General features: G+C 35.8%; 1 protein-coding gene and 1 long non-coding RNA gene across 21 annotated transcripts in view; one reads left to right on the top strand and one right to left on the bottom strand.

The window, feature by feature from the left end:
• LOC105214484 (myocyte-specific enhancer factor 2) overlaps positions 1 to 25,169 on the bottom strand; it is a 224,023-nt gene that overhangs the window by 159,887 nt on the left and 38,967 nt on the right. For 17 of the 19 annotated variants that reach the window (XM_054234555.1, XM_054234536.1, XM_054234544.1 and 14 more), the window contains exon 2: positions 13,301 to 13,348. The exons of 1 other annotated variant lie outside the window; for it this stretch is intronic. The gene's annotated coding sequence lies outside the window, so the exon portion shown is untranslated. Of the gene's footprint in view, positions 1 to 1,004; positions 1,145 to 13,300; positions 13,349 to 25,169 lie in introns of those variants that run through there. One more of the 19 variants, XM_054234538.1, reaches the window with a different exon arrangement.
• LOC105214483 (uncharacterized) lies at positions 1,265 to 3,522 on the top strand. Of its 2 annotated transcripts, XR_008471956.1 has the most exons (4): positions 1,290 to 1,749; positions 1,827 to 2,981; positions 3,051 to 3,258; positions 3,335 to 3,522. It is a non-coding gene; the product is annotated as an uncharacterized LOC105214483 (long non-coding RNA). The 2 variants fall into 2 exon arrangements; XR_851836.3 differs by having other exon boundaries at positions 1,265 to 2,981.

Below are 25,169 nucleotides of genomic sequence, written 5' to 3'. Positions count from 1 at the left end.
AGTAATTGCTATAGAAACAAGCCGGCGCTTGTGAGGGTCTTAGGCAAACAAACATACAAGTGTCATATTCGTCGCAGTAGAGAATACTCATACTAAACTCAGAGAAATGTATATTCCAACATTTAATTAATCCCGCTGCATTGAATTGGGGTGTTTGCTCAGTGAAATTATACACAAAATCTCTTAAGCAGTTGAAGGAAGTTGTCCGGCGTAATTCGGAGCTTGAAATCGACGTAGATTAGGTTTGGTTAATGTGTGAATCCCTGTGCCACTCGAGATCCCACTTGGGCAGCTAAAGCCAGTCCTTTGTGATTCCGCAAACTTCTCAAAATGGATGCCCGACACACTCAAGTGACGACAAAACGATTTCTGTAATCGGGACAGTTCAACTGGTTCTCCGAATTTCGTCCTGTCAAGATATTTCAGACGTAGTCTAGCGAAGGAGATGCCTCAATCTCTCCTTCTTCCATGAAACTTTGGCAATTTGTATCCGTCAGGATATTTAACCTTATGGCATGTAGTCCCATCGAGCAATGTCTAGTAAGGACTCCTATCATTACAACGAGCTACACCTTGCTAAGAGTCCTAGCAAGAAGGACTGGAGCATAAACCCTTTTCAAAATATTAATTTTTTTTAAAGAAGTTAAAACTTACTTACTTTCTATAAGTGACTTATACGAAATACTTTTCATGCTAAGTGAGCGTTATAATCCCTTTTAGATAGATGTGACGAAAAGGCTTCATTAGCTCGGTTTCAAGAATATATACTTGATCGTTGGTATTGATTATTTTTTGAGATCTGATGAGATCGGTTCTAGATCCTAGAACTACCAATTTAGGTGATCGAAATCTTAGCCACACAAGCATCAGGATTCGAAGTAATGTGGAATATGTTTACTTAAGGAAAAATGTAGCTAATTTCTATAAACTTATTCAAAGGTCAATCAGCAAAGATATTTATTAACAAATTCTACTATATATGATGCGTTTATTAAATTACTTACATTCCAAGCATATTCTTTGTGTTCATAACTGCGGGAAGACTGATGTAATTGATGATTATTCCTTGATATTATATTTTTTTTTTTCAATAATTACTAATTAGTTTTCTATTATTATTTTTACATATTATTATATTTACATATTTAAAAAAAAAGTTCCATATTATCGAAAATCATACACTCAGCGCCATCTATGCACACAATATGAGAACACATTTTCAAACAACACAACAGCGTCATCTATTGCCAAACAATTGAATTTCTCTTATGACCGCACAACTGATCTTGCCACTTGCGTTTGTCGAACAACAGATGGCGCTTGTGAATGGAGAAGGGGATTTTTCAAATTTTCCTTTTGTATAATTGTGGGGATATTTGCATTTATTTTGGGAAATTTTATTTTTGAATTTTCACTACACTGGCGCTCTGGCGCGCTCTCACACTTTCTGCACTCGTCAACGCGCACTTAATTTTATTTTCAAACGCACCCACACAACAACACTTTTTTGGACACTTTTCGCCGTATTTTTTTTCGCACACCTATTTTGTTGATGCGCCGCTCAGCAAAGTTGATTAAGAAGAATTTTGACGGCGGTTTAACGTTTGGACACTTTCACTGATAAGCGACAGAATAACTAACTTTTATATGCGCTCTTCATGATAACAAGAGAAACAGCTGGCAACGCGCTCGAAGCAGCAACACAAACACACACAACCGGACGACGACGGAAACACATGTCCTTCGTTGGTATTTTTAAAATTTACATAAATAAACAAACAGATTTTTGAAATTTTTTTCTCTCTTTTTTTTCACATGCCGCTCAGTGACAATCACTGTCGTTCGCAACAACACAAACACAATATTATATATTTTATATACATATTCAACCATTAGTTATCGTTGATTTGCTGCTTTTCGTGATCTTGACATCCAAAACGCACTGGACACCACTCCCGCTTACACAAACGACACGGCAAATGGTGCAACCATAACGGTGATGATGACGATCCGTCTTTCCACCCATCCAGCTAGCCGTCCATGCACGACGTTCAGCGGTTATTTTTATGAAATTTTATGAAATCATGCAGTATTATTGAAAGAGGCATTGTTTCGAATACATTTCTCCACCGAACACTGAGCAGGGAAAATCGCACATCGTCGGAAATCAAGTGAAAAATTATAAATAAACCGTTTTTTCGAATAAGCTATTTTAAAAAAAGCTAACACACTCGCGCGCGCTCACGATCTTCGCATAGCGTACCGCCGCTAGTCGCGTTCGAACGCTTTGCAATGCTACGACTGTTTGCCACAGAAAGTTGCCTGACGCCTGTGATTGCTGGTTGGCGGAATGACTTCTGGTGCTGACTGCTGCTGCTGGTGCTGTTGCGACCGATCCTCATCTGGCTGATCCTCCTACAGCTGCGGGAGTTGTTGCTATTAGTGCTGCAAAGTCCGTTTCTGCATTTGTTGCTGCTGTTGCTGCTTCTTCTTCATCATCTTTTGATGCTTCCTCTTCGTCTTCTATTTATTGCCGCTCGATACTCATACTTTTTGTTGCCAGCCAGCAGCCGTTTGTTGTGATCGCTTAGTAGCAGCCATTTCGTTTTTAATTTTAGCGGTAACCCCAAAATAAATACCAACCAGCAGATCATGTCTAAAATCACCTTTATATAGACACTTGTACTAAGTGGCCAATATCTTTGAATACAAAAACAGCGAGTCTATGCTTTTTTCTGTCTAATTATAACGCTTACAGTGCGGAGGAGAAATGGCTAATGTATACAAAAAATTATGAACCACAAAGTGGAAAGTTTGTTGTACAAGAAATACACTATTCGCTGTAGGCTATATAGTGAGGGAACTGCTTTTGAAAGGAAGTGCTTGTAAGTTCATAAAAGTAACAACTTCATAAAAGGAGTGGTGCTCCAAGGCTCGAGAAAACGCACAGAGATTCGAGCTCGAGAGAGACTTTTCATCAAGTAAGTGAGACATATTTTAAGATCTTTAAAATACTTCCTTAGAATACTTATACTGAATTTTGCTTTCAGACAAAACCGCGATGATCAAAAGTAACATATAGAGGATTACCTCCTATACTTGTTTACGATCCAATTATTTCTTGCACGAAATAATTAAGGATGAAGACAGCTCACTAAAGAAAAAATGTATATTTGAATATTAATTTCATTTATTCAATGGGCTTCTTTCTCGAATTTCTTACAGAACAAATTTCAGATGTTCAAAGGTTCTAAGACGGTAAAATTAAATCGTATCTACCAGATCCTTGCAGTTTATTAATTACAATAAACAATATTATCTTTCTTTTCCCCAGAAGAGCCTATGGACTAAAGGATCCCACTGAGATATTTTGCAGATACGACACGGGTCATCAACTGAGTACTGCCGGATCTGTTCGAATCTTCAATTTACTCCGAAGTTCAGATTAAAAAAAATCAAATTGAATATCGGACGTCTAGTGTTGGAATATATAATTTATGATCTTTTTGCGTCTGGCACTTGGATTCACTTTTGGTTCAAATTATGAAAAGATTTTCTCCACAAATTTTACCACGAAACCGGAACAGATCCTCGTCGACCTGTTGAAACCGTCTTGTTATGACATTATATTTTTGGACAACGTTCTCTAACAGTTATAGAACTCGAGGTACAAAATTACAGTTTCGTTATTACAATATCAGAACAGTGATCCATCCAATTTTGTGTTAAATCGTGGCTGTAAACAAAACAGAGATTATTGTAAAAAAACTAAGAGAAACTCTGTTTGAGATTCTCTTTTTATGAGAAAATATTATCAGATACACCTATGACTGAGTTGAAGGAAAATATGGTAGAGCTTGGATAAAATTGCATGCTCTGGATCCTAAATTGCTTCCATACCACAAAGTATCTAGACAGTTTGAGCCCCCTATATCATTTCAAGAAGATCCAAAAGAGTTATGATAATGATTTGGTTACCCTCATTTAAAGAAAAAAATACACATTTTAAAGGACAATAGAAGATTAACCTTTTTGAAAAAGTAAAAAAAATATTGGACTACAAAAATATTAAGCTTTAAACTAAAAATTCTGCGACTACGTATTTATACAGAATTTTTTTTTTCTAAAAGCCACTGACTTATCAAACAGCTCTCGTACAACAAACTCACAAGTTCACTTTGTTACTTTTTTTACAGAATTCTTAGCACCGGTCACTCACAGCTGATCGTGTCAATGATCACTCCCTACTAAGTTGTCCGTTATAATTTAATACTATACAACAAATTGTAATTTTCGAATTTGTAATTTAGAGTGAATTTATTTCTCCAACATTCCCGTTATAATAACAGCAATAATTACACAAATAGCAATAGCACACACATCTCCCGAGCAACATATGGCCCGACTGTTGTACGATATTGTATTGTATTTATATTGGAACAGCGCTGAGTTATATTTAGGACGCGTACTGAATACACAATGGCAGAAACACAGCTCATAGCACTGAACTAATTTTATACAAAAACAAAAAAAAAAAAGAAATAATAATAATGAATTGCGACGATACAATAAAACTGATCGATTTGTCAGCGATTTGAGAATGAGAACATAATTATTATTATGAAATGTATTATTTAATAAATAATTAATATTTAAACATACAATATTTTTTTTAAATATTACTATTTAACAGTACACAAACACAAAAAAATCGCTCAATGAACCCGCCACCGATCGCCAACCACCCAACCACCCGCTAAAGCGCACTTCTATTCCTCACGTTCGCTTCACACTCCACGCTTCGTTTGTTTCGAATTTAACCGACCGAAAACCGACAGGCATCTTACCAACGACACGACTATGATTTATGCGCTTCCTGCGATTCCGCTGTGGCTGATCGTGTCGGACGCACGATCGCACGGCCACTCTGGCACTCAGTGTAGGCAAACAAAATTGCCGTTGCCGTTTTCGCCGACAGCACTTGTATGCCGCAATGCCGTTATACGAGTATGCTCAAAATAAATTGGTAAATATAGTACAATATTTATAAATTGAGAAAGCAATGAAGTCTGGCATTGCATGTTTGGGGTGGCGATAGCTAAGGAGGAACAATGAGATGAATTTTTATGCCAAATGTTCTGTTTGTGTGTAGCGTAGAAAGACTATAGTGGATAGTGGAAGTCAGTTGTTGAAGGGAGCTTTCGGAGCTAATTGGGATCGGTTGAAGGAAGTAGAAAGGATGACAAAGTGTTTTGGGATCTATAAAGTCTCTTAAGCCAGACAGATCCAAACCCTGTTTGGTCAAAATAGAAATTCTTAAATCGCTCAGTTCTAAATTCAAAAGCTCAGTTAGGGTTTTTGGTTTTCAAAGACAGAGACCTTAAAAGATGTATATCGATAATGTAGAGTTCCAAGAGGATCTTTATCCAAGAATAATGCGAACCAACTATCTCACTCAAAACAGGCCGAAATGATCGACTCGGTTAAACTTTTTCTATGTGAGTTTAAAGAAGAAAATACGACTGATGACGGACTGAGGAAGATCTCACCAAAAGTCGGACTGGAATCCGTCGTAAACTGAACTGAATTACTTGGTTCAACAATCTAAGCGCCCTTCGATTGTAGAAAGTCTTGAAATTCAATCAAAATCATGCAAACTCTAACAAAGCTTTAGCTGTGGCTCGCAACATAATATTAGACTTTCTCTATGCATCATCAAAAACTGTCCTATTTTCTAAAAATTCAGAAGGTATTTGATTATTTCTAGTTGAGAAAGTCACAAAGTTTTCGAAATCCTAACGAACCTCATACCAAAAATACACACTTTTCCACAGATCCAGGCAAGTTAGAACTCTACAAACGCTTTCCTTGAAGGCTTCAACTTTGCGCACCGCACCAGGACTTGCCAAGTCAATGTTTTCAAGCAAATGTCTTCTCATTAAGTATTTGCTTCTTTAGCTTCTTTGATATTAATAGAGATCCACGGCATTCGTTACCTCAGTGTACACCCGCACATGCAGGATTTTGATAATAAACAGATTTCTTTTTTGGCTAGCTGTTGTGCTTTACTCAGCAAAATTATAAATAACTCCTAAGTGAATTCCGCATGAACCGCAAGAACAAGCATCAGAAGAAGAGGAAAAAGAAGAAGCATCAGCAGCAGTAGCAGTAGCCGAAGAATTTAAGAAGTAAAGTGAAATAAAGCGACTCATATTGATGTTTCCAATGTGCTAAAATTAAATTGTTCGAATAAATAAAAACGCACACGCAGTGGGATGAAGCATGATAATAATGGCGACGATCAGCGGAGGTTGAGGTGTAATGGTGATTTTGTGCGATTCTATGGCAACGCATATTAATAAATGTACTCTATAGAATTGTATTTCGAATAGAAGGAACCTTGTAGGAATAGATTCTTTTAAGAATTGGTTTCCAAGTCATAAAGTTAATGGTAAATGTGTTAGCGGTAAAATGTAATATTCAAATACGTGCAGACAACAGCTCACGATAGAAGTGATTTAGCATTAGATAGCAACGGAAGCTTGGAAAAGGGGCATATATATATATATATAGATCCTTTAATGCCGAATTTTTGTCGGGCTCGAACGAGGAGAGTTCAATATATAATACTCTAAAAAACATGAAAGACGTTTCCAAGTTTAAATATGATAATATTTGGGGTTAAAGAAAAATTTGGGAACTAAGAATGTATTTTTTTTTTATTAAAAACTATCTGGACAAGTTTAGAAGTACTCAAGACTAAAAGTCGAAGAAAACGGGTTTTTCTAATTTAGATTCTAAACAAGGTTTTTCGATAGCATGAAAAAGTCTGCTTGGCTTATCGTATTTCGAAGATTTCTGATAAAATTTGAAATCTGATTTCAGTAATTTAGAGACCTAGTACTAGTGAATGGTGATTGTGAAAGGGAATACTGATATGAAAATAATTGTAGATTCTTTTGATACTGAGCATATGAAGCAAGTCTTTTATCCCATATTACAAGTCTTTTATATAGTATTTCGCTTTGTTACAGGGTTCGCATGGCTTCGGTAGGAAAATAATAAAAAACTATAGAGAAAAACTATGGATTTCTCCACATAACAGCAAAATTAATTTGTAATATGAAGAAATCCATTAATTTGCTCTGAGTATTCCTTAAGCCAAAGAAATTTCCAAATTTTTGTGTATCAAACCAGTCAACTGTAAAGAAGAAGGAGCTTGCCCAAACATCTAACTCAAATTTGATATCATTATTATTATTATTATTTCTTAAATAAGCGCCTAATGGTAGGCATTGACTTACAGTTAATATAAAATGTTGCCTACATTTAGGATGTAGACAAATATAAATAACCAATTTCCAAATAAAATGTTTTTATTTATTGCATGGCAGTCAACGACAAAAAATTCTTTTTATGACACTAAGCCTTTCTTCAGTATTTACTTATTACCTTTCGGTCGTCGGCATCACCTGTCAAACGAAGTCTACGTAATCACTCGTTCGTATCAAATGATAAGAGTGTATCACGTGTCGTGTTCTTCAACTAAACGAAGTACCCGCTGTGAGAATACAATGAACAATCCAGATGCGTCTATTATAGCAACAATAAATGTATGCATTTACAGTTACTACTCAAAACGAGCAGTTCATCGGCAAAAGCTGCTTTACTGAAGATGGTGAAGAGATGCGTAAGTGGCAGATAAAGCGAAGAATTAACTGGATGAACTGCAAGTGACTCCTTCACATACCCATAGAATTTGGCGAGGCTGTTCGTACAGCGCCGTGCAGACACAGCATGGGAGCGGTTAAGTTGCGGATGAAGTGATCTGAAGGAGATGGGTGAAGATTTCGTTGAAATTGGCAGGCATATTGAATTACATGCGACAGCAGACACGTTGCCTTGGCACGTGACAGAATGCAAACAAAATGTAAATGCAACTGGATACATATAATTTTATATATGTATGTTCAGACATACTTACAGACATAAACCTGTAAGTAATTGTGAGTTAGTATAGTGTAAATATATTGACCAGTTTGGTGCATTGTTGTTGTTTTAGATGACAATTATTTTAATAACTGACAAAAAATACCTAAGAATACTATGCGATCTGTTAATAGCATAAATTAATAAAAATAAAGTTTAGTTTGAAAAAATATTTCATGATGTTGCCATATCGCTAAAGAGCAACACAGCTGAAAAATTATTATTTTGAATAAACTAAAAAACTAACAAATAAAAAACAATATCATATTGTATTACTAAATACTTTAAAGAATTGTAAATTATCGAAAAAAATCATATCTTTCAAAATTCAGCCTGAACAACACCCTTCATACAAACTACAATAATATACTCACTTTTTTGAATATCTTCATGAAATTTTCTGTGTTATCCGGCTTATCACTTATAGTTTCCTTAAAACTTAAACATTTGCTCCCTTTCATGAAAATAGTCAAAATTGCAGTAGTAAATTCCATAGTAAGAATTTCAATATCTACGCTTCATTGCCCATAAATCTGTAGAAAACAAGTAAGGAAGGACTAAGTTCGTGTGTAACCGAACATTTTATACTCTCGCAATTTATTTATTTAACTTTATTTATATTATATAATACACAATTTGACCCACATATTCATCATATATATTGTATAAAGTCCATTGAAAGTTGGAAACCATAATATTAGGTTAGAAGCACCGAGGTCCTCATGTTCGATATATGGGGCCTTGAAAACCTATTATCCGATTTCGGCGATTTTTAGAATGGGGCTGCAACACTATTAACATAGTATTTGTGCAAAGTTCTGCACCGATATCTTCACTAGTGCATACTTTATATATTGTAAAGCAAACGATTCCGATCGTCTTCAAAGTTCTGGTATATAGGAAGTAGGCGTGGTTGTGAAGCGATTTGGCCTATTTTCACATCATTTCATTGGGATCTAAGGAAACTATTACAAACCAAGTTTCATTGAAATCAATCGAGTAGTTCCTGAGATATGGTTTTTGACCACTAAGTGGGCGATGCCACGCCCATTTTCCATTTTGTTAAAAAAATCTGAGTGCAGCTTCCATCTGCCATTTCTTATGTGAAATTTAGTGTTTCTGGCGTTTTTAGTTACTGAGTTAACTCACTTTTAGTAATTTTCAACCTAACCTTTGTATGGAAGGTGGGCGTGGTTATTATCCGATTTCAACTAATTTCATGGTGTGTTGTGGGGTACGTAAGAGAACCGACTGCAGAAAGTTTGGTTTATATAGCTTTATTAGTTTGCGAGTTAAATACAAATAACCGATTTATGGGCGGGGCCACGCCCACTTCCCCAAAAAAATTACATCTCCTAGTGCGATCCTTTATTCCAAATTTTACTTTTATATCTTCATGTATGGCATAGTTATAACACTTTATGTGTTTTTGGTTTTCGCCATTTTGTGGGCGTGGCAATGGTCCGATTCTGCCCATTTTCGAAAGCAACCCTCTCACGGTCCCAAGAAACATGTGTTCCAAGTTTCATCAAGATATCTCAATTTTTACTCAAATTTTCCGTTGCACGGACGGACGGACGGACAGACAGACAGACATTCGGATTTTGACTCGTCTCATCACCTTGATCATTTTGATATATATAACCCTACATCTAACTCGTTTAGTTTTATGACTTACAAACAACCGTTATGTGAACAAAACTATAATACTCTCTTAACAACTTTTGTTGCGAGAGTATACATATATAAAATGGTAGCAAACTGTAGCTGAGATAATCTACTTTAGAAATAAACTAAGTCAATTTTTAGTTTGTTTACATTTTGGCCGAGGTCAATGACCTTCTCTCAAGTGAGATAATTTTTGTTTACATTTCGGGTGGACATGGGGTCAAATTTTTTAACTTTTTCTTGGAAGGTTGAAATTGGTCTTTATACTAGTAAAAAATAAAAATTATTAAAATTTTAGAAATTTCCTTAAATGTATAAAATATATAAAAAATTTTACAAAAAATTCATTAAAAATTTACTTTATTGTTCATTTCTTTAGTAGATTCTCTCAGCTACTGATTGCTACAATTTTAAGTCCCTTAACTTAAATTTTTACAGAATTATGGACAATGAAGCGAAGAGATTCAAATTCTTTAAATTCGATACTACTGCTACTATTTTCATCAGAGGAAGTAAATCTTCAAAGTTTAAGTTTTACAAAATATAGGTGATACTGAAAATTTCATGTTGATATTCGGAAAATTGAGTATATGATTGCAATTTTTGTGAAAGGTGTTCTTCTGGCTGAATTTTGAAATTCTCGATTTTTTTCAAAATTCGTATTTCTAATTAATCTCAGATCTCCCAGCGAAAGCTCAGCGAGTAGGAACTAATGAAAAGCGTGGCAAACAGCCACAAAATAAAAAATACGGACAACCTTCCGAGAAGATAAAAGAAAACGAAGGGTGTAGCGCAAAAGAATCTCTAAAAAGAAGAAGTTTACAGTAAATAGACCTTCACAAGGACGTTTAAAGCAACAAATAATTTTAAAGCCGATCAAAAAGCTTACAAGAAAAAATTCAATCACCTTTTTTATGCCAGTCAAAATGGGCTTTAATGTCCTGTAAATTTGTAAGTAACTATACATATGTAGGTTTATGTGTATATTAGACACGTGTGAAAGCGCAAATATATATAATATAATATACATACGTATATAATATCTATGTATTGGTATGTACCTGCATAGGAGCGATTTCTTTGTTATTAATAAGCGTAATTAATTAATTGCACACAAATTCAGTGAATTACGTAAAAAATTAAGGCCAACAACTCAGCGCTTAGCGCCATTGCGAAGGATAAACGCGAGCGTAGCAGAAACAGTGGGTGGGGTCCAACATATAAAGAATACACCCACACATAACCGCATGTGTGTACAACAGTCATCTCAACAAACACACGCACACATACACATTGCTGCGTACAGTTAGTTGTGTTGCTCATGGTAACGCGCATCACCTGCACAACAACAACAACAAAAGCAACTAATTAGGAGCATCATATCTACTATATATTCATGTGTGTGTGTGTGTGTTTGAGTAGGAGTTAAGCAGAAAATCTCAGTGCTCCACACTGACTGCAGCTTTCAGCAAGCATTTCAAGTATCTGTATTTATAAGTGCGTATGTGTATGTGTGGTTGCCTACCTCGTTAACGAAGCGCTACAACAAAATCACGTTGCTTATACACATATTAACACTCCTACAGGTGGTCGCCACATCAGCAAGGATACACATAATGTACATATGTATGTAAATTTAATTTGTATGTATTTGCCTCTGCAGCAATTACCATGACTTGCCTCGGATCGGCGTTAGCTTTAGGGAAGCGTAAAAATTATTGGAGTTGATAAATTTAATGAGCTGGAAAATGGTGCGACACATTTTCCATATATGTATATGTATATGTACAAGTATATAAGCAGATATGTACATACGTTGTCAAACGTACATATAAACCCGTTATACCCGCTACCTAATGTCCCTATAACCTTCTAGCTGGCTCCCTCTCCGTTAGCGCAGCGCTTAACACTTCACTTTCATTTTCACTTTCATTTCGCACTAGTGAACTGGAATTTTCGCAAATTACCGTTAACAAAGTGGGGATATTAAATCACCTGGGTGTATGTGCTGCCTTATCAGTGGTCCTCTCGCGCACCTCAAAAGGCTTACTAATGTGGCTACATAATATGGGTCGACGGCAAGCTGGCTGCGTTCAAACGCTATTCAACAATAATAACAAAAACAATAATGATAACATTAACAACAATATGAGCAAAACAACAACAACAACAAATCATCACTGGGTTAAGGTGCAACAACAACAATGTGGTGAGAAATGCTTTATGGAAATTAGTAAGCTTTAATGAGTGCTTTCATATACATACCTATTGTTGTTGTTGTTAATTATGTTGAGCAACAATTTTCATTGAGCAATAAATTTATTTATTATTATAATAATTATATGCTTATAAGCCTACACACAGATATTTACCAACATTCATATAAAGGATTATTTCCCCTGCGTGTGTGCATTCTTAGGCATTCTAAAACGTAAGCGTGTCTGCCAACAGGACATCAACGCGCTGTGACGACAATTAATTGACATGCATTATGCCTGTACTGAGTAATGAGTGCCTGTACTGTGTGTATGTCCGTTAAGGTGGAATAATATCACACATAGAGAGACACCCACTCGTCTACTTAAGATAAAGCCGCTATCCGCTTCTATTGTCGAACGCTTATCTTTTGTGTGCAATGAAGCGCAATAGGCTCTTTATACTATACGCTGAAGAGAAACACACACACATACTGCCAGGTGAAAATGACGAACGCATTGAAGCAGAACGTTTAAAATGTGTCGGTGTTTTAAAGAATCGTCAATAAGGTTTTAGATAGAAATTTTAAATTTTTAAAAGAGTAAGAAAATTTAATATCAGTTTAAGGGGTATCTTCATGGCAAGCCTGGATCTAATTATCACTTAACATAAAAGACAAAGTAATATACATTAAAGGGAAAGAAAAGCTTTGAGGTCTATAACACCATCCCATTAAAAACAAAAAACTTGAAAAAATTAAGGGATACAAAAAAATTCCAAATTTTTGGGCAAATTTCAACAGGCCGTAACTTCGAAAGAAATGGTCGTACAAGAAATCGATACAGAAGGAAATTATAGCTCCAAGTGTCTAGTTTTTGGATTATAACTTTAAAAAATTTTAACCTCTGCGGTTTTTGAGTAATCGTAGAAAAACCAGCAACAAAAAAAATTTCAAAATTTTTTTAGTTTTTTTTTTGCCTGTTGAAATTTACTAAAAAATTTGGAATTTTTTTTTTATCCCTTAATATTTTTCAAGAAGTGTATTTTAAGTTTGGCCGAATATACTCGTATGTGGAGAACGAGAAGGTAAATATAGTAAAACAAGAATCTATTTATATTCGAATCACTTCAATGTAACTGGCTCGATGGATAGGTTGGGATTGATATTTAAGATTGGTTTAATGCCAACAACAAATATTTCGCTTATATAATACCTCCACTGTCAGCACTAACTCGCTTTTCACTCACCAAAATGAGACGCGCAAATTCACTTGAAAAAATATATGTCTAAGCTAATCTTGTCAGAAACTCTTTCTAAGTCAACCAAATTACTTGGTTATCGTGGATTAAGCTTTACACAAAAGTCAATCAAAGAGCACTTAACTATTAACCTACACATTCGTTATAAATTTATTATTTATATGTAGATTTCTTTTTATTTACATACCTTTAATCAATTGCGAAATTAATTTTCCCTTTTCCGAAGAATTTTAGCCTAAAATAAAAACGAAAGTAGATTAAAATTATAACAAAGAATTAAAAAAAAATGACAACAAGTAAAGAAGATCTAGGTTATATGGATCTCGTTCAATTTTATAATTTTTTGTTACAAATCAATATGCATCAGTAGTAACTTACTAATTTCATTTTATCAATATATCTCATGCTCTGAACATTATTTTCTGCGAAAAATCGACGGGAGCATCATAATTCCTTATGTATATCTAGTACAAAATATGGACCTATTTTTTATCCTACTTACATTTATGCTAACCGATCCAAATTCATAAAATATGATTTAAATATCTCACATATTGATGTGAGAGCAGGGACAGGGACGGAGACCCTTATATTCAATATGTAGAGCTTATCAAAATAAAGAAACCGATTATGACCCTTTTTGGATCAGATATTAGCTCTTATTTCACATCTTTATTAAGGGGTTACATGCGTTTTGTCGCGCGAAAATGGGCTATTTTTAATATTTTTTTATCATGTAAAAAAATATTTATTTAATTCTAACTTTTTTCTGTCTTATAGATACATATTTAAAGAATAATTTCTGAAATATTTAAAAAAAAAATAGTAAAACTCCTCCATTGCGACGTCATTTCCGGTGACCCCTCGGAAAAAAGGCGCGTTGTCAGCATAACTCCTGACAGGATCATCCAAAATGAAAAAAAAATCGAAAATAAGTGGTTTACGTAAGATCATAATCTCGTGCTTAAACGAAGGAAAGACAAAAAAAGTGAAAATTGGAATTTTGGCAGACATTTTTCCAAAAAAAAAAAACAAAAATTCGGTCAAATTTGCTTGACATTTTGTTTTTTTTTTTTTATACTCTCGCAACAAAAGTTGCTACGAGAGTATTATAGTTTTGTTCACCTAACGGTTGTTTGTAACACCTTAAACTAAAAGAGTTAGATATAGAGTCATATATACCAAAGTGATCAGGGTGACGAGTAGATTTGAAATCCGGATGTCTGTCCGTCGGTCCGTCTGTCCGTCCGTCCGTCTGTGCAAGCTGTAACTTGAGTAAAAATTAAGATATCTTGACGAAACTTGACACAAATATTCCTTGGCACCATAAGAAGATCAAGTTCGAAAATGGGCGGAATCGGACCATTGCCACGCCCACAAAATGGCGAAAACCAAAAACACATAAAGTGTCATAACTAAGCCATAAATGAAGATATAAAAGTAAAATTTGGAATAAAGGATCGCACTAGGAGGGGGCATATTTGAATGTAATTTTTTTGGGGAAGTGGGCGTGGCCCCGCCCACAAATCGGTTATTTGTATTTAACTCGCAAACTAATAAAGCTATATAAACCAAACTTTCTGCAGTCGGTTCTCTTACATACCCCACCACACAGCAGAAATAGTTGAAATCGGATAATAACCACGCCCACCTCCCATACAAAGGTTAGGTTGAAAATTACTAAAAGTGGGTTAACTAACTAACGAAAAACGTCAGAAACACTAAATTTTGCAGAAGAAATAGCAGAAGGGAGCTGTACTCAGATTTTTTTACAAAATGGAAAATGGGCGTGGAATCGCCCACTTATGGGTCAAAAACCATATCTCAGGAACTACTCGACCGATTCGAATGAAATTCGGTATATAAGATTTTCTTGACACCCTGATGACACGTGTGGAAAATAGATGAAATCGGTTCACAACCACGACAACTTCCCATGTAACTCAATTTTGAAATCCATCTTATTCCTTCACTTTATAATGTAAACATAAGGAACCAATGAAGATAACGGAATAAAACTTTACACAATTAGTGCATATCATCTATGGCTTCACTTGTGAAAAAATTGTCGAAAACGGACCATAACTTTTCAAGGCCCCAGAAAATTATTATTCCAAAAATTATTAAAATCGGGTCATAACATTTCCATATACCTCATTGTAGGTTTTTCAAAAGTATCTTCTCCTAGCACCCATTTACCTAATTATAGGTTTTTCAAAAATACGGTGAGCTTTATTCCGCATATATGTATTGGTTAAATTTCTTCAATAAATTGCGAGAGTATAAAATGTTCGGTTGCACCCGAACTTAGCCTTTCCTTACTTGTTTTTTTAAATAGTTGTAATTGAAAAAAAAAAATAAAATTCTTCGGTCAAGCACGAGTAAATTGTGTCTCGAACACCTGTTCAAAATATCATCAAGATCGGTTGAGTAGTTTTCGAGAAAATTTGACAACCGACTTTGTAAACACGGTTCCGAGAAAAACGCGTTTAAAGTCTTGAGTAACAATAGTACTTGACTTGGTAGTACTTTGACTATTATTCGAATCGACTTGAAAATTTAGGACAATATTCTTGATATAGTGTAGAAATTAATAAGCCAAAAAACAAAAACTCGATTTTGTGAATCCACGAACCCCATGTAACCCCTTAATACTTAACCTATATATGTTAATGTAAAGGGCAATAAGCTGACCAAAACTACTAGACAAGAGAGTATAGAGCCATAAAAATTAAAACAAATCAAATTTCGTGAGAAAATCAAAATCCATAATGCACGGAAGTAAAATAATAAATATAGTTATTCGTTGCAAACAAAAATATGTATGCAAACATTTTGCGAGCAATTGCCTCCTAAACACTGATAAGACACTGCAGTAAACGAGGTAATACGAGTAAGAGTATGTGTATTTTGAGTGAGCCGTCAAACAAATCAAAAATATTTTATCACTCGACGCCGCCATAAATGCCGTTGAACGCAGTTCAGGTGTCCGCCTTGCGCGCTTGCGGTGCCAGGCACTTGCCAGCAACAGGGAACACCTACGAACACCTTACAACCGTTATTTGATTCGGTGATTTGGGGTAAACGTTTACGAAAATGCATTTCAATACATATATGTGTGATGTGGGTGTAATTTCTGGTTATAAGCGCCCAAAGCGTTGCTTTTCGTAGGCAGGCAGTGGAGGTGCAGCTAATACTAGTTTGTGTGTGACTCGGTGGAGCCTACGAAAGGTGCGATAATGTGTGTTAGGCGATTTGGGTTTAAGTGAAAATCGAAAAATGCTCGAATGAGCATAACAAATAAAACCAAGCAGAAGTAGAGGAAGCGTTTTCAACATGCAATTTATTGGCATTTTTATGATTATTTAATGCTCTGCGAATTGATAGCGAAAATCATTTAGGTGAATAAAAATTGCGAAAAAAGTTATATGCAGAAATATTAACGGCTGGAAAGTATTGATAAAATATTGAATTGGGAATTGTGCTAACGGCAATGTACACATAATACCGGGAGGTGCCAAATATGGATAACCCGGTTAAGCATAAATGATAGGTGGGTTAGGTGGGTGGTGAGTTAATGTTAGAATGTTATTTTTCTTGAAGAACAGAAGTTGTCTGTTTAGAGTTTATAAAAATAGAGCAGAATAACAAAATAGAAAAGCTAAAAAAGAAAAAGAAGAAGAACGTACCCACAATAATTGGGTCTACGTAACCAAAATTGACCAAAATTATCCCACCAAGAACCCGCAACTGACTATACAACAACAACACATTGAAATTTATATGAAAATTAATCTGTCTAATTTGTCTACTCTTTCTCTTTCCCCGATCTCTTTGCAATGGTCGAATGACAAAAGAAATAGGATTCAGAGCACCAAGATGATACAAACAAGGATGAAGAACCAACTGAATTGCTAGATTCACAAGACCGGGTGCCAATTTACGAATCCGCTTCCTGTACATATTTCATAACATTATAGGGAGCAGCTCAGCTTATAATTGGGAACTCTACAATATTATACGCATCTAAGAAAGGTCGCTTCATGATCTCATCACCAAACTTCAGAGAACTTTTCGAACATGATTTCCGATTCACAGACAATACCAAGCCCGAACGATGAGGCATAATAAAATAAATACTTGTAGTTGGCCTTTTTTGGTTCCAAGTCATAGATCATATAAATTAATGAACGGAACATTCTAGCCAATGCATTCGATCCAGTACATTATAAACCTCATATTTGCACAGGATTTAAGTGAAATGCCTGGAAATTCAAAAGCTAATGTGTTTACTTTCATTATTACAGGACTATGAGCGAGAGGGAGCCGTCTCAAAATTAAATTCCCAGAAACTGCTGATAAGCCAGCAATAAATGGCACTCTCTCGGCTCGGTACGGTGGGGAGTTTCCTTGTATTTTTGTGACCTGCACTTGGACAGGTGTGTCATACAAACGAGTAGACTTCGAGAACGCTAGGCACTTATCAGGGCACTTCTGGGCAATCTACAGAACTTTCCACTTCCGATCAGGGAGTATTGTAGGAGGTCTAGTGAGCTTATTACCCTCGGGACAATGTATATTTCTCTAATAATACAAGTTCTAATTGGTCTTTGTCCGATAATTATGGTCTCCTTATTATTGTACCATTTTTTTAAGGCTCTCATTTCATTTTCAGCCACCCAGATCCTACACTTTAGGAATTCTGACGTCACATAGATGTCAGCGCATAACGAGAGGTAACGGCAATTTCAAACAACAAGCAGTGTCACGTAAGTTCTTGTAAACTTTTCTGTTGACTATGCTTTCTCAACGACTTCGCCATATTGGCAAACCCTTTATGCACAAGTTTCGCACGTGTGTAACTTTTAAAATTCCCTCGGTGACGGTAAACGCTTTCAAAAGCAAAAATATTTTCATAACTTTACGATTTGCATACGAAATGCGAAAGTAAAATCATACAAATGCACACCTATAAACACATATATACATTTCTATGTATGTACTTATGGCACCAGTATTTCCGCTCAGTCAACGCCAAAAGCTACGGGCTACTGCTGCGTTTTGTGGCACAAACGGCAAGTGTGCGATACCGATGGAAATCTTTGGACACAAGTACATACATATATGATTGAGAATGCAAAAGTATGTGGAAATGCAAATGCAAATATCATTGCAAATGCAATGGAATTATAGTTTCGCATGCAAATCGTGTCAACTTCCTGCAACCGTGCAACTCTACCCGCTTCCCTCTCAATAGAACTGACACCCTTGGCAATCAGGCAATCAGGTGTCACCGCAGCAAGTTCGTGGCTCGTTTTCACACAACGTCAGACATACATCTACACACACCGAGACTCAGCAAATCACGACGTTGTACTTCGCTTAACCGTCCGTCCGTCCTGTCCGCGGCTTTGCACATTAAATGAGTCGCATGACTTCATAACGCAGCCAACACCCTTTTACTTCACCATATTCCACCTCTCCATACTTTTCTACTCCGTCCACAGTGACAACTTACATTTTTCAAGTGGTGATGTCGGCGAATGACCACGCCTTTTGTTCCGCGCCGCTCAAGTCGCGCTGGCATTTGACTACGACTTTGAAGCGGATGTCCTTGAATTGTTGTTGCAGGCGACATGCGGTCACAATTGGCAATGGCAATGGCGCTGACTCTAGCCGTAATGCCGCAAGAATAATCGTCATCGCATAGTGATGGCATTGGGGTGCGGGGCTTGTGCTATGCTGTTGGTCAAGGGGGCAGTGGCCAGTCGTGTCTGTCAAGCATGATTGCCAAGTGGTAAGAGTGAGTATAACAAGCGAGCATAAGAGCTTTATTATTATTGTTATTTTATCTACTAAGTGGCGCAATTGATCAACTGGCGCGATAATACGCGAAACCAATCGAGGTACGTTTAGCGTTTTAAGGTGACCAGATGTACAAAAATTCTAGTCTCTCGAATTTTTAGCTTATCCTTAACGGTCGTATTTCAATTTTAATTGATCGTTTTACTCTGAAGTATCCAAACGATCTAGCTGCCTATGATAATATTCATAGAAAAATCCGGAGATCTCAGGAGATCTTGACGTAATAGATTGGACTCTATGTGATGTGTTCGATTGGCTCAATAAAAAACATATACATTTTTAGCGGCCAAAAATCCCATCATTTGGCATAATATCCAAAGTAAAGCCTACGATTCCACATTAATAACGGGTTATATCAACTGAGCCTTTAAAAACTACTTAAAGTAACTGTAAGATTTTTCATAGATTTTCTTTCAAAGATACCTTTTGTTTTATTAATCTTCAGTCAATTTAATGCATTATAAGAATAACTTTGTCTCTCGTAATGTCAAGATTTCAACATTATCTCGACGATAAGCTATGATATAACATAACCTCGAAATGTTTAACGATATATGCAGACTCCTTTGTTCAGCTAAGTCTGAACGAATATTGACAGACAAAACTGCGTTGTTACGAAGAAGAAGAATAAGAAAGAGAGAGAAAGAGAGAGAGAGAGAGAGAGGGGGGAAGTGATTATAGCAAACTTCTAAATCTTAAATCTTCTCAAGAACCCGCCAGTCTCTCCACACAAGAGTACTTTTGATCTTACGGTTTTTCTAGTATAAAAGTGTAAGAACAGGGAGAAGAACTGCGAAAACTAATATGGACTTGACCTTTTTGATGAAGAAACGTTGAGTCAAAAAATTGCGGGAATTTTCGTTTTTTTTTTTATTTAGTTATTCATATTAATTCTGTCGCCTTTAAAATAGCCCCCATTCGATAATATAGACTTATGCCAGTGCTTCTTCCAATCGTGGAAGCACTTTTTAACAAACCACAATCGCCAAGCTCATAAAAACAGGTCTAATCTAAGTGGCTGCTACAGACAAAGTAAGCAATGATTACAGATTAAAATTTGATCGTACTTCATCGGCATATACATATGTATATCAACAAAATAAAAAAAAAAGTTTTTACAAATGAAAATTTAAAAATTCCCACTATTTTTTGAACACAACTCGTATATGAGGTATTCTCTGGAAAAAAAGCCACTTGAAAAAAAAGTTCTTTATTTTCTTTGGCAATGTTATATCTATGTAAAGTATATGTAAATATTTTTGTAATTTTTTTTTCGCCAAAGAAAATAAAGAATTATTTTTTTCAAGTGGCTTTTTTCCAGAGAATGCCTCATATACTAAATTTACTGGTTCTCCAGTAATAAATATTAATAAATGTAGAAAAATAGTAAAACCATTAAAAGTCTATATATGGTCCAGGTGTAGCAAGTCCCGATTTCATGAAAATTTATATTTTTCATATTAATTTATATATTAAATTTCTTGCAACTGGTCACCTCAAACCACCACGGCGCACCCAGCATAAATCGTGCTGCGTCTAAGACTCGGCTTGGCTTTGAGTTGTTTTTATGTAATGCTTTTAATGATTTGCCGCACGTTTCAACATTTCCACACCGTTTAGTATACCGCGAAGACAATGTAAGAAGTTGCAACAAAAAAAAAAACAACAACAACAACATGAGCGCTTTGCAGCAAGTGCAAGTGAATGTGTGAATACCCTTACGAGATTATTGAAAAAAGTGACACAACTTTTGCTTTCATCACAGTGCAAAATGCATGTACTGGAATATATATATAAACAGAGGTGCATTTTTCTCATAAATACACAATTCAACTTATAAACAGTAGCGTTGCTTTGTTGGAAATGTTTCTTTTTTACACTTTTTTCACCTTTTTTTGCAATTCTCACGACTATAAAAACGACTGTCAAACCAAGCAAAAGCAAAGCAACAAAATAATGCAAAAACAACAACAACAAATACGAGTAAAAGAATGAAACAGCGAAAACATTTTAGAGACATGTCACTTAAGAATGTCAAAGTCATATTGACATTACGATGCGTCACTGCAATGGCCCCTCAACGCGCTGCAACAGCAACGCGCGACTGGGGACGGCGGTGATGACGACGACAAGTCATAAAAAATCCAAGAACAATAATAATAATAATAACAACAACAAAAGCACAGAAACAATGCAAGTGCTTACAGCAACAACAGCAAAGTGGCGATAACAAGTCGTAAACCACAAAATGCCTTCAGTGGCAACAAAGACACACTTATACTCTCAGCACCCCACTTATATACCCACAATAGTTGATAGTTTATAGTTGTTTGTGTACGTGTGTATCCGTGGCTGTGGCTTTTGGTTAATTGTCAATCAAGTTTAAGGATGCAATTTGCATGAATTATCAAGGGAAAATGTCACATTGTGGTAATTGGCGAACTCTTAGCTTATTGGCGTTGTGGTGGATTGACTGTCGAGAGCTCGAATTGGTGAGTTGGCTGTCGTTACTCAGCGTGACTGTGGTTGGTGTTGGCTGTTGTTGTTGGTATTGCAGTTGCATTGCTTGCATTTCTGTCGCTGGCGTGGCACCAACGATATACTTGAGTGGCATAACATTGGTCATAAATGTCTGCGGAGAGGCCTTGAGGTGCGGCCATTGCGAATTTATATAGAAGTCGCTTTTTATTGTATTTATTGCTTTTTGTTCGAATAAAATGGTGCTATAAGTTGGTAAACATATGTATGTGAGTAGGTATTTTAAGTGCATAAAAATATGAGAGGGTTGCCACTCTGTCGTGATATACTTGTTTACTGGATAATGCCAGACGATCTTCGGACATGAGAAGTCCTTTAAGGATCTTTCTATGGCCAATTCTGATTGCGTCGGTCAGAATTCGGTGTCGGCTATCAGATAAACCTCCGTCTCAGCTGGGGGTCCAGCCTTTGGCTTGTGAAACTACTTCAGTCCAAAAAAAGGGACGCCTATTTTTCTGTCTTGGATGAGAGTTTGGCCTTAATTTTCAGATACCGTCATCCATTTAAGTTCTAAAGAAAGGACGACTCTCTAATCGGTCTCTGTCTGATTTCTTTGTAATCCAATCCAACGTTTTCAGTTTCTGGGTTAGATTTTAACTTATCCCTTGTTCTTCTTAACATTTGAACTTTGGAGATCTCAATCTAGCAATTTTTATGAAGCATTTCAACTTATCAGATTAATTCAACGTCGGAGATCACGGTCTTTTGGTTTTTATGAAGTATTTAAACATACCATTAGTTCTTCTGAGTCTTCTTAATTCGGTTACCTCCGCATCTAGTTTCTAAAATTTTGTATATGAACATATTTAGTTAACCTGAAATAAATTAATTTCAGAGCTCTTCTTCTTCGTTAATATATTAATATAGATTGGCCTTAGCTCGGACATAAGTGGATCCCGGCGATCGGTATTGCAGTCAGGTTGCCCGACAGTGTTGAAACTGAAATCAAAAGTATCTGCGACATACGGGCTAAATAGCTTCAGTTAAAAGAAAATATATTTGTTTTTGGATTTTGAAACCTCAGACCATTTTACTGTGGTCTCCGTACAGTAAGCTGACGAAGTATTCCGCGTACTAAGTAAGCCTTCGAGACCATTTCCTAAGGTCATACTTTCTCAATTTCGAGAACAATCTTAGAAAAGTCTTACTTGCACTTGTTTTAAGTTTCAAGATCCATTTCCTAAGTGGAGACGAGATATTATATTTACATAAATCGACAACAAATTTTGTAGAGTTCGTTCTGAGACCGATTAGGTGGATCAAATATAGTAAATGGTCTTTGGTCTGTGTTGGTGAACGTACCCATTTCTTCAATATATCTCCTACAAATACATGTTCAATTTTATGTCTGACCAATTCTAGTAAAATATAGATATCGTAAATAGTTTGAGAATTGCAAGTATTAATTTCGACGTAATAAATATGGCTGGACAAGGTGACTCATTCAGCCAAAAAAAGGAGCCAAAACGTTATGCCTCACTATGATGTCATATACTTTCATTTGCAGCATTAATTTTAGCACTTTCCAAAACATGTAACGTATATTTCCTGCATTTCCAGTTATAGTACAGTTGAACGCCTAAAAATATGCTACTTCGTATGACTGCATAAACGTGTTACCGGCCATTTTCGCCGCGCTGACAGCGTAAATGTATTTTTGTTGGCCAATTTATGCAATATAACTGCAGTAAAATCGAAAATAAACGCGACAACAACAACAACAATCGTCCGCAAAAACGACACGCTTTGCGCGCCCATAAATATGCAACACGTTGCAATAAATCACAAAACAACAACACACACGCGCAGAGTCAACAATTGGCGCAGAAAAACAAAATGCAGTCACGTCGTGACAAGCGAAGTAAGTCGCGACGTCTAACGTCGGTATGTACGTGAACCTATGTATGCTCATAGTCGGTGGGAAAAAGGGTCTGAGTGAGTATATGGTACTCCCTGTAATGGGACTGTGAGAAATGCGGGCGACAGCCAGTAAACCATGTTTATTCAGTTTCGATTACCATCCAACTCGATCGCGATACGCTCTCGGCATTTGACGCCCACAAGCAACTGAGAGAGAGAAGTGAGGGACGAGAGAGAGAATAGGAGAAGCGCCAACCACCTAGAGTGTTGCAAAATTCTATGTGCTAAATAAAGACAGCTGTTGTTGTTGTCAGAACGCTATATGTAAGCATATTTTAAACGCCGTGACGAAAATAACGCTACAACGCCTGCAGGTATGCAATGCCAATGCGAAATGTTAAAAGTCAAATGCAAAAGTTTGAATATTAAAAGCGCAGCACAAAAGCATTTCCGTGTTTCATTTACATATTAACGTTTACCGTTATATGGCGATGTTTTGCATTACAAATGCGATGACGTCTGTTTCAAGTTCTGTCTCGCTTTCGCATTTCATTGCACAATAAAAATTGCTTTATTTTTCTTTTACATACACTTACATTAGGGTGAGCACCAAAATTATGACGAATATTTTTAAAGTGAATTTTAGTTAGATTTCAAGCCTTACATCGAAACAAATATATTCGAAGGCTTTCCATAAAAATTATGTTTCCGAGTAAAGACATTTATGAGATTTTTGCGAAGACCTAAATTCAAAATTCTCTATGGAGACTCAAAGGTCCTAAATCGATACAAATATAGTCGAAGAGACTACCATCTCCTTTACATCCAGAATAAAGTGATTACGGACGGATCGATGGATGATCAAAGCTCGAAGATTTGAATTTCAGTAATCTTGAGCTCGAAAACATTTTTATTCACCAACTATTATCCATATTTCGCATATGTATGTAGATTCCCACTTGTGGAATCCAATTTATTTCACCTCAAATTTACCCAAAAGAGGATTTCTTTTCAATTAATGTAAATGATCTATTATACCACAGTTGCGGCTCTTAAAATATTAGACAAAAATTATCGAAATGCTTTCCGAAAGTAGAAATTAGTCCCCATAGAAGACAGGGCATGATCATGTTAAATCAATATGACCTTATTAGGGAAACCAGACACCTCATTTGGAACGAATAGAAAGAGAGCTAATGGATATACTGATCTACCTTATATGTACAGTCATAAAATTAATCAAGTCAAGTCCGGAATTTTAAAAGATAATGATATCTTCATACTAGATACATAACTGTGACCTCCGTCCAACTACTATCGGCGATTTAGCAGTTTCTTTATTTGAACAATTTAAAATGTCTTTAGTTCTTCAGAGTCTTTCAACATCGGAGACCTAAGTATTTTATGTTTTAGGAACTATTCCTACTTATCTTCATTTCTTCAGTGTCTTTCTACTTCGGCGACCCCAGTCTAGCAGTTTTAAAGAAGTATTTGTAGTTCTACAGAGTCTTCCTGATTCGTAGACCACAGTCTTCTAGTCTCTAAGAAGTATTTCAACTTATTTTTAGTTCTTCAGCGTTTTTCAACATCAAAGAACTCAGTCTTTTAGTTTCTAAGATAATATGAAATTATATTTACTTAACCGCTAATAAATAATTTTCTAATTTCTGTAACACATTTCAACCTATCCTTAATTTTTCAAGATCTTTCAATTTCGGTGTCTCCAATCCTCTATTTTATTTGACATATTTTCACATATCCTTCGTTCTTCAAAACTTTGTATACTCAGATAA

Source organism: Zeugodacus cucurbitae, chromosome 6, assembly GCF_028554725.1.
Source record: "Zeugodacus cucurbitae isolate PBARC_wt_2022May chromosome 6, idZeuCucr1.2, whole genome shotgun sequence".
NCBI classification, from domain to species: Eukaryota; Metazoa; Arthropoda; class Insecta; order Diptera; family Tephritidae; genus Zeugodacus; species Zeugodacus cucurbitae.
Note: the sequence above shows the minus strand (reverse complement) of the source record. Positions and strands in the feature narration are given on the sequence as shown.